The following is a 10,332-nucleotide window of genomic DNA, read 5'->3' on the forward strand; positions in this document are numbered from 1 at the left end:
GTGAGCCCAGCTGCCTCCAGGCTTGCTGCCATACTAGCAGAGCTGAAGGCGCGGTAGGGACACCGCAGTCACTGCCTCTTTTGCACTGCCCTTGCTCCCTGAGGCAGTGGCAACTCATTGCACCAGCAGTCAGCATCGGGGTGGATGTGAAGCATCTGAGATGCTGCAGCATCCTGCTCAGCCCTACTTCACCAGGACAGACTGTGGCCCAGAGCACCCAGGTGGTGGCGCAAGCCACACAGCTCCAAGGCTGGCCACTGGCCAGATGACTTGCCTCTCTGCTGATGGCAGAACTCGGTAGTTAAGGATCACAGGCGACGCTTGGCTTAGTCTCCACCCCACGCTCTGCCCACCCATGCGGAAAAGGCTGCCTCCCCCTTGCAGGACAAGAGGACCCAGGACTTGGAAGGGGTGGTGCCTCTGTCCAGGCCATCTGGAGCCTCAGGATCCAAGCGGAGCCCCATGCCTGTCGCCCTGGACCCCCACCTCCCAGCTGGCCCCGAGCCTGTCGTGACAGTGCTGTCCGTGTCCTTCCTGCCAGGAGCACTCAGGCTGAGGAGAGCAGGATTCTGGCCTCCTGGGCTAGCCTTGGGAAAACAACTGACCAGCAAGGCCAAGACCTCACTGTCCACACTGCTGGCAAAGGAGATCAGAGCTAAGAAAAAAGAGATATCTCCTTCTCAGAGATAAAATCCACACCATAAAATGGACTCCCGTTGAGTGTAAGATACTGGCTTGTGACGTAGCATTTCACAGCCACCAGCTACCTAATTCCAGGACACCCCCATTGCTCCAGGGCCCTCGCTGCCCTCGCCCAGCTCGGGACATACACTAAGCCCCTCTGTCTCTGTGGGTCTCCTGGACATCTCTCAGGAGCAGAATCCCACAGTCTGTAGTCCTGTGGGGCTGCTTCCCTCTTTATATCTCACCTATGCGTAACCTTGTCAGTTCTTCACCCCTTTTCCTGCCTGAGTAATATTCCACTACATGATGCCTGGATGTGCTCCTGCCACAAGATTCCAAGCCTGTGTGACTTACAAACAACAGGAGTTCATTTCTCACTCTTCCAGGGTCAGGATTCCCAGGGTTAAGCTGCCGGGGTGCTCTGGCTGGTGAGGGCTTCTGTCCATGGTGGCACCCTGAAGGCTATACCCACCCCCTCACAGGCAGAGGACAAAGGGCTAGAGTCTGGGGCACTGAGGGGCTGACCAAGGCCACACTTGAGCCAGGAGAGCGGGGGAGGGCAAGGAAGGGGGCATCACACGGTGACCCAAGTCTTCGCGTGCTGTCAAACGCCCAGCACAGGGGACCCGACAGGAACAGTAGCCTGGGGAGGAGCCAGGAGCCACAGGGTGAGCAGAGCCGCAGAGAGGACCAGTGGCACCAGCCCCCGCCGAGGAGAATGCGTCACCCCGACTCCTGGCAGCCAGCCCCACAAGCCTCCTGGCTGCCCACTCCCAAGCCTCCTCCTGCACGTTGCACAGACAGAGCGCCCTGGCTCAGCACGCAGTGCGGATGTCCACAGGTCACTGGCCAGAAAGCACCCGCCCCCGCTCACAGAACCCCATGGCTGGGGAAGCCCCTGCCACCTGAGAGGCGCCTGGCTCAGGGCCACATCCTCCCTGAACGGGAGCCTTTGGGCGGCACGGCGGCACACTCTTGTAATCCTGACTACCAGGAGGCTGAGGCAGGAGGATCACAACGTCCAGCCCAGCCTGGGCAACTTGGCCAAACCGTATCTCAAAATAAGAAAAAGGCGGCCTACTGGTGCAGCTCGCAGCGGAGCGCCGGCCTACCGCTCACGGCCCTGGCTCAATTCTCAGCACAGCAAGAACAGAGCATCAGCAGAGCACAGAGGCTCTGTCACCAGGCAGCAGCTCCTCTGCGGGCAGGCAGGGTCCCCGCCACCAGGAGCTGCTGGTGTAGCGTTGGGCAAGGACAGCCATGCTTGCCCGCGGATGAAGCAAGCTGGTGACGGGAGCCCGCCCTCCGAGCTGGTCAGGCTGTCCCTCTCAGAGAGAGCGTCTGACTTGGCTGCATGCTCCCCACAACAGAAGAGCAAGCATTGTGCAGAAGGAAGGGCGCTGCACGCATGCAGGCAGGACGGGAACACAGGCCCCGCCAGGGAGCGAGCGCTGGCAGCGAGGACCGCGGCCGAGCCCAGCGCCAGTGCAGCCAGAACCTACCTGGGGCGAGTGGCCCCGCACACAACACCAGCCTCTCCCCTGCAGCTCCTTTCCGCATGCCCCAAACTGCTCCATGAACGCCTCAGGCACCTCCCAGGACGGGCTGGGGTCAGGCGTGCCGCGGTGGTCCCAGAGTCAGCAGATGGCTCGGTTCTGGGTCACCACATGTGTGCTAGGAGCCTTGCATTCCCTCCGCCCCTCTGCGTTGGTGCAAAGACCCTTATTTAAACTATAAATTGAATTAAAAACTCACATTTAATATTTAGTTATGGTGCGGTTACCAGTTTTATGGGCCAGGCTGTTGCCTTCCTATTTGCTTACAATGTTGTCCTTTATGTTTGCCAAACCCAGGCCGCTCGAGTGATGCAGCGGACGCCAAGTTATTAACAATTATTACCTTTTACAGTCATTTTTGGCCCCAGCATGCTTTTTCGGTGGTCTCATAATTTCAAAACAGGGACCTTTGAAATCTCACCCGTGACCAAGCAGGCTTGCAGATGGTCTTCCTCTCCTGGCCACATCCACAGTCTCCCTCAAGATTTTCCACCCCCGGGGCCAGGACAGAGCCCTCCCAGGGCACAGGAAGAGCCAGCCATGTACCAGCAGATCACACGCATCTCATGGTGAGGGACACAGCTCTCAGGGACATGAGTGGCCTATCCTCTCTTACCTAAGCCCCAACCCAGGGCCACACTTGGGGCCAGTGTGAGACTTCCCCCCATCACCCACCACTGGCACAGGAGCAGGCACTTCACAGAGCACAGAGGGCGCCAGTGGGTTGGGCAGTGTCGGCATCCCTGAGCCACGTGGACCTGGTCCCTGCTGCAGTCAGGCACGGACAATAGGATCTGAACCAGTCACGGGGGCTGCTGCCAAGGGACCCCAGCACGGAGTCCAGAGATGGCGGAGACCCTGCCCCAGGTGACGAGGAGACAGAGACCCCGCACAGCCCGCGAAAGGCGACCACAAGGGACGGTCAGTCCCGACAGCTGAATGACCCTGGGCCAGCTGCGCACCTCTGTGAGCTTGCTGGCTCCTACCAGAAGGGCTCACGGGAAAGCAGGTGCACGGCCGGGACAGAAGCGTTCTTGGCTTGCGAATTCCTGGAAGGCAGCGTCTCGGCCTCGGCCTCCGGCGTGGGTGGCAGTGGCCAGAGAGAAGTCCTCACTCCCCTCCAGGTCAAAAAGCGCCATTCGCGCTCACCATGTAAAAGGCAGAAAGGGAAAAACACCCCTCAGTGTTTTCTTGCCTCAGATCTGCACAGCAAGGCTGCTTCGGGAAGGAGAGCGCAAGGAATGAAGCTTTTCATCCTGTGAATAAAAAGTGTCCTGTAGCAGGCGATAATTATATTCAGGAAGGCAATTAAAGTTTTAATAATTTAATCACCTTCCTGAAAACCCATCAAGAGAAAATATGGAGTGAAAACATTTTTGAGGGCCAGCAGCCACGCCAAGGGTGATCAAAGCACCCTGAGATAGTGCGGCTCCACGGGGGCTGACACATTAATTTTTACAGGCTGACCACTGTTATTAATAGGAGGGCGGGAGGGAAGTGTTTGCCACAGTGGGGGGACCACAGCATCATTTGGTTCCTGAGGTACAGCAAACAGTTCTGGCTTCTCCCTGGAAATAAATCTTGTTTGCTTTGACCTTCACTTGGCCAGCTCCGGAGCCAGGGCTCCATGGCCGCGGCGCCCCACGCAGAGCTGGCATTTGGGAACATCAACAAGAAACCTGGGGCGCAGATCAAAGGCAGAGAGGCTGCAAGCTGCAGGGCACGGCCGGCCACCGGAGGCAGGCACTGGGGCAGCCCCGCCCTGCGAGATCACGGCGCGCCACGCAGGCGAGTGTGCAGCTTGTATCTTCTCTAGCCCCACCCATCGCTCGTTTTTTATCTTTATTGTAAAACACAACAATATTGCTTTACGTAATAGTGTAAAATTCCACGTCTTGCCCCTTGGGAAGTGGTGGCTCAGTGGCACTAAGCGCAGGCCTCCTGTTGCGGACAGGCAGCTCCAGCTCTCACTCACTTCTGTCCCCCTAAGAGGAAGGCACCCGCTGTCACCACGGACCTGCCTGCTGTGCACACCTAGCGGGAGGCATGCACCCCAGCGCCGTGCGACCTCCTGCGTCTCCTGCTGCTTTTTAAATTGACGTGAATTCATCAAGAAGGAGCTCTGCACTGTCCTCCACCCTGAAGAGCCTGGCTGTAAACAGGAAGTGGCGTGGAAGGCAGCCCCCAGAGGCAGGGTCACACCACAGCGAGGCTCTCTGCCTGGCTGCTCGTCCCCCGTTACCAGCTTCTGGGTGCCTCGAGGAACCCCTGGAGGAGCCTGAGCTGTCCTCAGAGCACAGAGCAGAGTGACACACTTCCCCTGGCAGGGCGAGGGCCGCTGCAGAGACTGCCTGGGAAGGCGCAGTCTGCACACACAGCAGCGGCCCCCAGGCTCGGAACAGCGCTGGGACTCCGCGGTCTCCCAAGCCCGCCGGCTACGGGAAATCGCTGTGCGTCACTATTAACAGCCGCGTGGTGCCGTGCCATGTGACCGAGCCAGCATGCTCCTTTCCACTGGGCTTTACAGAATGTTTCTTTTCTTCCCATCACAAACAACGCTGACGCTGGCTTGTGCATGGTCGGTGCACCCGCGCAAGGTACACTCTGTACACAAGCACACTGAGTGGGAGCCGCGGGTTACGGGGCGCGTGCACTTTACACTCCTATAATACGTCCAAAGTGCTTTCTTTAGAGATGCTTAGTTCGCCTCTCACCAACACAGTACGGAAGTCTTCATTTCTGCACCACCTCACCAGCAGGGCGTGTAGCCCCACCTCTGAGTGCCGGCTGCACCGACAGGCAAGGCGCACAAGTACACCTGCAGGTTCAGTTCGCACCTGAGATGAGGGTTTCTCTGCCCATTTTGCAGGTGAGAAAACTGACTCAGAGAGGGTGAGGAACGTCCCCATGTTACCAGCTAGTGAGTGTGGTTTCCCAACGTCCTGCTGCACCAGGAAAGGAGTTTTCATGCCTGGCTATCCTGCCCTGGGCCGACTGGCATCGAGGAGGACACCCAAGGAAGGGCAGTGTGGCTGGGCCAGGATTCGCCCCAGGGGGTCCGGCATGGGGAGTTGGCCCCAAGTGTGTGATTTCACAAGGTGGCAGGACCTGGAGAGGGGACCTGGTAGGGAGCCCCGCAGTCCAAGGGCACCGCCCAGAGGAGGGATGGATGCGCTTCTCTCAGGACAGGTTAGTTCTGAGGCAGCCAGAGGCACCCCCGCCGGTCCCCCCATGGCCTCCCATCTGACCATGCTGCCTGTCACATCAAACTCTGCCCACAATGCCATCAGCCCCAGGGGCAGAGCCAGGGGGCCCACCTGTGCCAGGGTGCTGCCCTCCACACTGCCCTCCCAGACCTGCCTCAGGGCCAAGAGAGACGCCACTGAGCCGGGCACTGGTGCTGAGACCACTTGCAGGGTGCTGTCGGAGGCCCCCAAGCCTCAGGGCTGACCAGACTCCAGGAGATCAGCCAGCACAGAGCCCGGCACTGGAGACTGTTGCTCCCAGCAGCAGAACCCACCTCCCTGGCATGAGCCTGGTTTCCTGCTTTGGGAACTGCAGAGCCACCGTGTCCTGGCACTGGGCCACCGACTGTCCACCCTCAGTTCACCCTCAGCCACCCGTGCCCAGCAGTCCTGCCAGCCTTCCCAGGACTGACCCGGCCTGCCAGTGACTGACTGCTTGTGCACACCTACGGTCGCCAGTGCTGCTTCACAGCAAGTGCAGGACAACGTGAGGTGCACCATCCAGGGACTCAGGCTCGTGAGCACAGGGTGTGGGCAGATTCCCAGCAGCCAGCACCGCCGGAGCCCTAAACCAGGAGCTCAGGAGTGCTGGGAGCTCCGAGCTGCTACATGAGCACAAGTGCAGTGGGCACACTGGGGTCACCCATCACTACCAGAGCCTCACAGACAGCAAGACTTGGAGGGTGCGAGAGACACCCAACACCTCCACGTCCCCCGTCCCTCACACGGGCTGTGTGAAGACGGGCTGCACCAGACAGGCCTGGCACCACTCTCATCCGCCCAGCCCTGGGGGCTGTGGGTCAAGTCCTTCTGGCCTCTGTGCCCTCACCTGCGAGGGACAGCCCAGGACCATGGTCACCACACTAGCTGGGCACTCTTGGGCACTCGGTCCCAGAGAAATCCATCTCAAGTTCATAAGAAGCCCATGCACAAATGCTCGTAGCAGCTTTACCTGTGACTGCCGAAAAGTAGAACCAGCCCAAGGTCCTTCATCAGGTGACAGCATGGACACACAGTGGGATAATGACATGCTGGGACACCACACAGCAAGGAAAAGGAATGGACTGTGGATACACATGGGGACATGGGTGGGATGCCAGGAAATTCACTAGCAGTGAGTCCCAAGGGCTCTACTGCGAAGCCCCTGATAGCATATCTCAGAAACAGTGGCCGCATCAGGTTGTCAGGGTGGGAGGCAGGAACGTGTGGTTATAGGTCGTAGGACCCTTGGGCAGCGGGGAGGGAAGCAGAGGCTGTGACTGCGGCCCCTGCGAAGCCGTCAGACTCCAACGCCTGTGTCCTCCAGGAGCCTAGTGAGGCCCAGGGCCAACTGCCCAGGAGGAGCTGGAGTCTCACTTGGGTGCCACCCTGGGAAGGTCCAGAGGCAAAGAGAAGACAGGCTAACTCCAAAGGGCAGACACCTCGGGCGGGGCACCTGGCTTCTCCCAGCACCAGAGAGTAAGCACAGACGCGGGTGATAAGCCATTGGCAAGCCCACTGCTGGCAGAGCAGGCCAGCACACCCACTCGCCTGCTTGCCCCTGGGAGCAGGTCAGGGTGCCCTGCTGGCAGCGGTGGGCAGTGCAGCTCAGTGGAGGCCGGTCAGGGAAACCCGGCCCCGCCAACCTGAAGATGAGTCTGCTGCCCCTTGGCATCCCCAGTCCGCGGGCCCATGCGGCCTGAGCGGACCCGGCTCCCAGCTCACACAGGGCTCAGGAACAGGAGAGCAGCTGAGGGAAGCCCGCCTTCTATTTCTGTGTTGTCCTTTGCCCCCAGCTCTTGGGCAGTCCCAGGCCCAGCTGCGGCCACCAGTCCCTAAGCCTCGGAAGGGGCAGAAGCTTCCTACGGTCAGCAGATCCAGGTCCAGAGAGGGAGAGGTCGTGCTTTCTGATCCTTCACACCCTCCTGCCTCAGCCTGATCTGGCCGAGGCTCTGGTACAGCACAGCCGGGCACCCTGGGCCCAGCTTCCTGAAGGGAGGAGCTGGGGAGGGATGCCAGGCACCTCAGCAGGGGAGGAGTGAAGAAGGCGCCCCTGGAGCTGCTTCCCCGCTGGCTCTGCCTGGGAGGCTCAGGCGTCTCCAGCCCCCAGCAGCAAAGCCAAGACTCTGAATTTCAGGAGGGGAGCCGAGTGCCCATCACTGGGCAGTGTCCACAGGTAACCCTCCGAATAGCACAGTAGCACGGGCACAGAGGAGGCTGGGCAGGGCTCACCGGGGCCCAGCCAGGCAGGGAGGAAGGTGAGTCCCAGAGTCTCATAATGTCACAGTCTGCATTTTGGGGCCCAAACCGAAATTACAACACTTGCTTGCTTGCTTGCTTGCCCTCTGTGTGTGTGTGTGTGTGTGTGTGTGTGTGTGTGTGTGTGTGTGTTTTCCTTTTTTGGGGAGAGGGATAATGAGGTCTCACTATGTAGTTCAGGGTAATATGAAACTCACTGTGTAGCCCAGACCGGCCTCCAACTCATGGCAATCCTCCTGCCTCAGCCTCCGAAGTGCTTGGATTGAAGGCATGTACCACTGCGCCTGGCTCAAGCCACACTTTCTACGCAGAAAGAAAAAGAGGCAGATTACTGATATAGACAGGACAGGTGGGGTCTCCGAGGCTGGGTGGAAGGAGAGCGGCTAAAGGGTCCTGTGCTCTCAGAGCCCCTCTCTGCGGCTCCCTGGGGAGACAGACCCACAGGTGTGGCTAGGAGCCGGCGAGGAGGTGTGTGGCACCCTGGGGTGGCTGGAGGGCGTGTCCCGAGTGGCGTGGCTGGCTGTGGCCTGCTGCCAGGGGAGGCTGCACGCATCTGCAAAGTGTTAACACACATAGAACCAACGTCAGAGGAATTGCGTGTCCACCTCTAAGGCTATCAAAGCAGAGCAAGGTAGGGTGGCGTGGTGAGCAGAGCTCTGGGCCCCGCCTTACACACTGCGCTGAGGAAGAGAGGCGGCCCCAGATGCAGCCGACCCTGACCCCGCCTTGCTGGATGTCTGCAGAACGAGGAGACTCTCTCCTGGAAAAACAGAAAAGCCACATATGTGCCGCAAGTTGCGTAACCACAATTCCCTCGCTCAGACGATTTAGTCCCCAACCTCAGAATGCGGTAACATTTATGCAGCCCAAGGGATCCGGGCTACTTGGAGAGGCGACCCCAGAAACACCAGCAAAGAAGTTTGTCCCGACTGAGAGGCATGAGCCTGATGGGGGGCAGTTGCTCTCTCTCCTCAACTGTGAGCACTCAGCAGGACACTGCTAGCGACCCTGAAGCGGTCTCAGCCTCACTCGCTGACACACGTGGGAGGAATCCCAGCATTCACCTCTCGCCGGCCACGCACTGTACCACACTCGGCCCTGGCACCTGAGCCCTAAAGGCAGAAGCCGCTTCCCCATCACTGTGACGACCCAAAACCAATCCTGTGTGTTCCTAGCAATCTGTGGGCTGGACAGGGGTGGTGACGGTGAGGGTGACAGAGCTGAGGGCCATGCTGCTCTTGGTGACGATGCTGGAGGTGGCCTGGTACCGATGATGGCAGTGGTGACGGCGGTAATTACGGGGTGTGATGAGGTGGCGCTGGGCGCGGTCATGACCACGTGACGGTGGTGGTGGTGGTGGCAAGGACAGTGACGGTGTAAAGGGGATGTTGTTGGTGGTGGGCATGAGGGCGGAGACGGTGCTGATGACAGACACGGCGGTGGCAGCACGGGGTGATTTGATGATTTATTCAAGAGGGCATTTAAAACTTCGCGTAATTCCCGGCACAAAGAGCCCTCAGTGAATGTGACAACTGCTGTGGTTATTGTGATAAGACCTTGGATTGAGCCCTGAGTCCCCAAGCGATTGCGGCACCTTTGTGAGCAGCCCTCACCTCTGTCTGTCTCCAGGTCCTTCAAGGCTGCTGATCACCGAGTGCCATTTCGAGCTGCCGTGTGCCCATCAGGGAGGGCCTTGCTTCCTTAGCGAGAGGACCGCGCTTTGGGGAGCTCGGCCGAGGCCCACACAGCCTCTCCGGCCTTTGAGTGCGCCCTGCTCCCCCTCGCTGCATCGCAGTCACGGCGGAGCAAGGGGCTGCCGAGCACTTCACACCTGAGTCCACGTAGCTTAGAAATCCCAGGAAACGCCTTCCAGCGCAACACCCTCTCGAGGGCCAAGAAGGATGAAGGACTCTCCATGAAGCCCTGACCCAGGAGACAGGGAGAACAAGGAGCAGGGTCCCTGAGGTAGTCTTGGTGCTGCCCCCAGAAGGGAGTTAGTGAAGGGCGCACAAATTCACAAATAACACTGCAGGGTCACAGCACAGGCCGCAGGCCCTCAGCACAGGCGGGGCAGGCCCACAGCACAGGTGAGGCAGGCCCACAGCACAGGTGAGGCAGGCCCACAGCACAGGCCGCAGGCCCACAGCACAGGCCACAGGCCCACAGCACAGGTGAGGCAGGCACACAGCACAGGCCACAGGTCCTCAGCACAGGTGAGGCAGGCCCACAGCACAGGCCGCAGGCCCTCAGCACAGGTGAGGCAGATCCACAGCACAGGCCGCAGGCCCTCAGCACAGGCCGCAGGCCCACAGCACAGGCCGCAGGCCCACAGCACAGGCCGCAGGCCCTCAGCACAGGTCACAGGCCCACAGCTCAGTTCACAGGCCCACAGCACAGGCCGCAGGCCCTCAGCACAGGTGAGGCAGGCACACAGCACAGGCCACAGGTCCTCAGCACAGGTGAGGCAGGCACACAGCACAGGCCGCAGGCCCTCAGTACAGGCCGCAGGCCCATAGCACAGGCCGCAGGCCCACAGCACAGGTGAGGCAGATCCACAGCACAGGCCGCAGGCCCACAGCACAGGCCACAGGCCCTCAGCACAGGTCACA

Source organism: Octodon degus, unplaced genomic scaffold, assembly GCF_000260255.1.
Source record: "Octodon degus isolate 3935 unplaced genomic scaffold, OctDeg1.0 scaffold00215, whole genome shotgun sequence".
Classification (NCBI taxonomy): Eukaryota; Metazoa; Chordata; class Mammalia; order Rodentia; family Octodontidae; genus Octodon; species Octodon degus.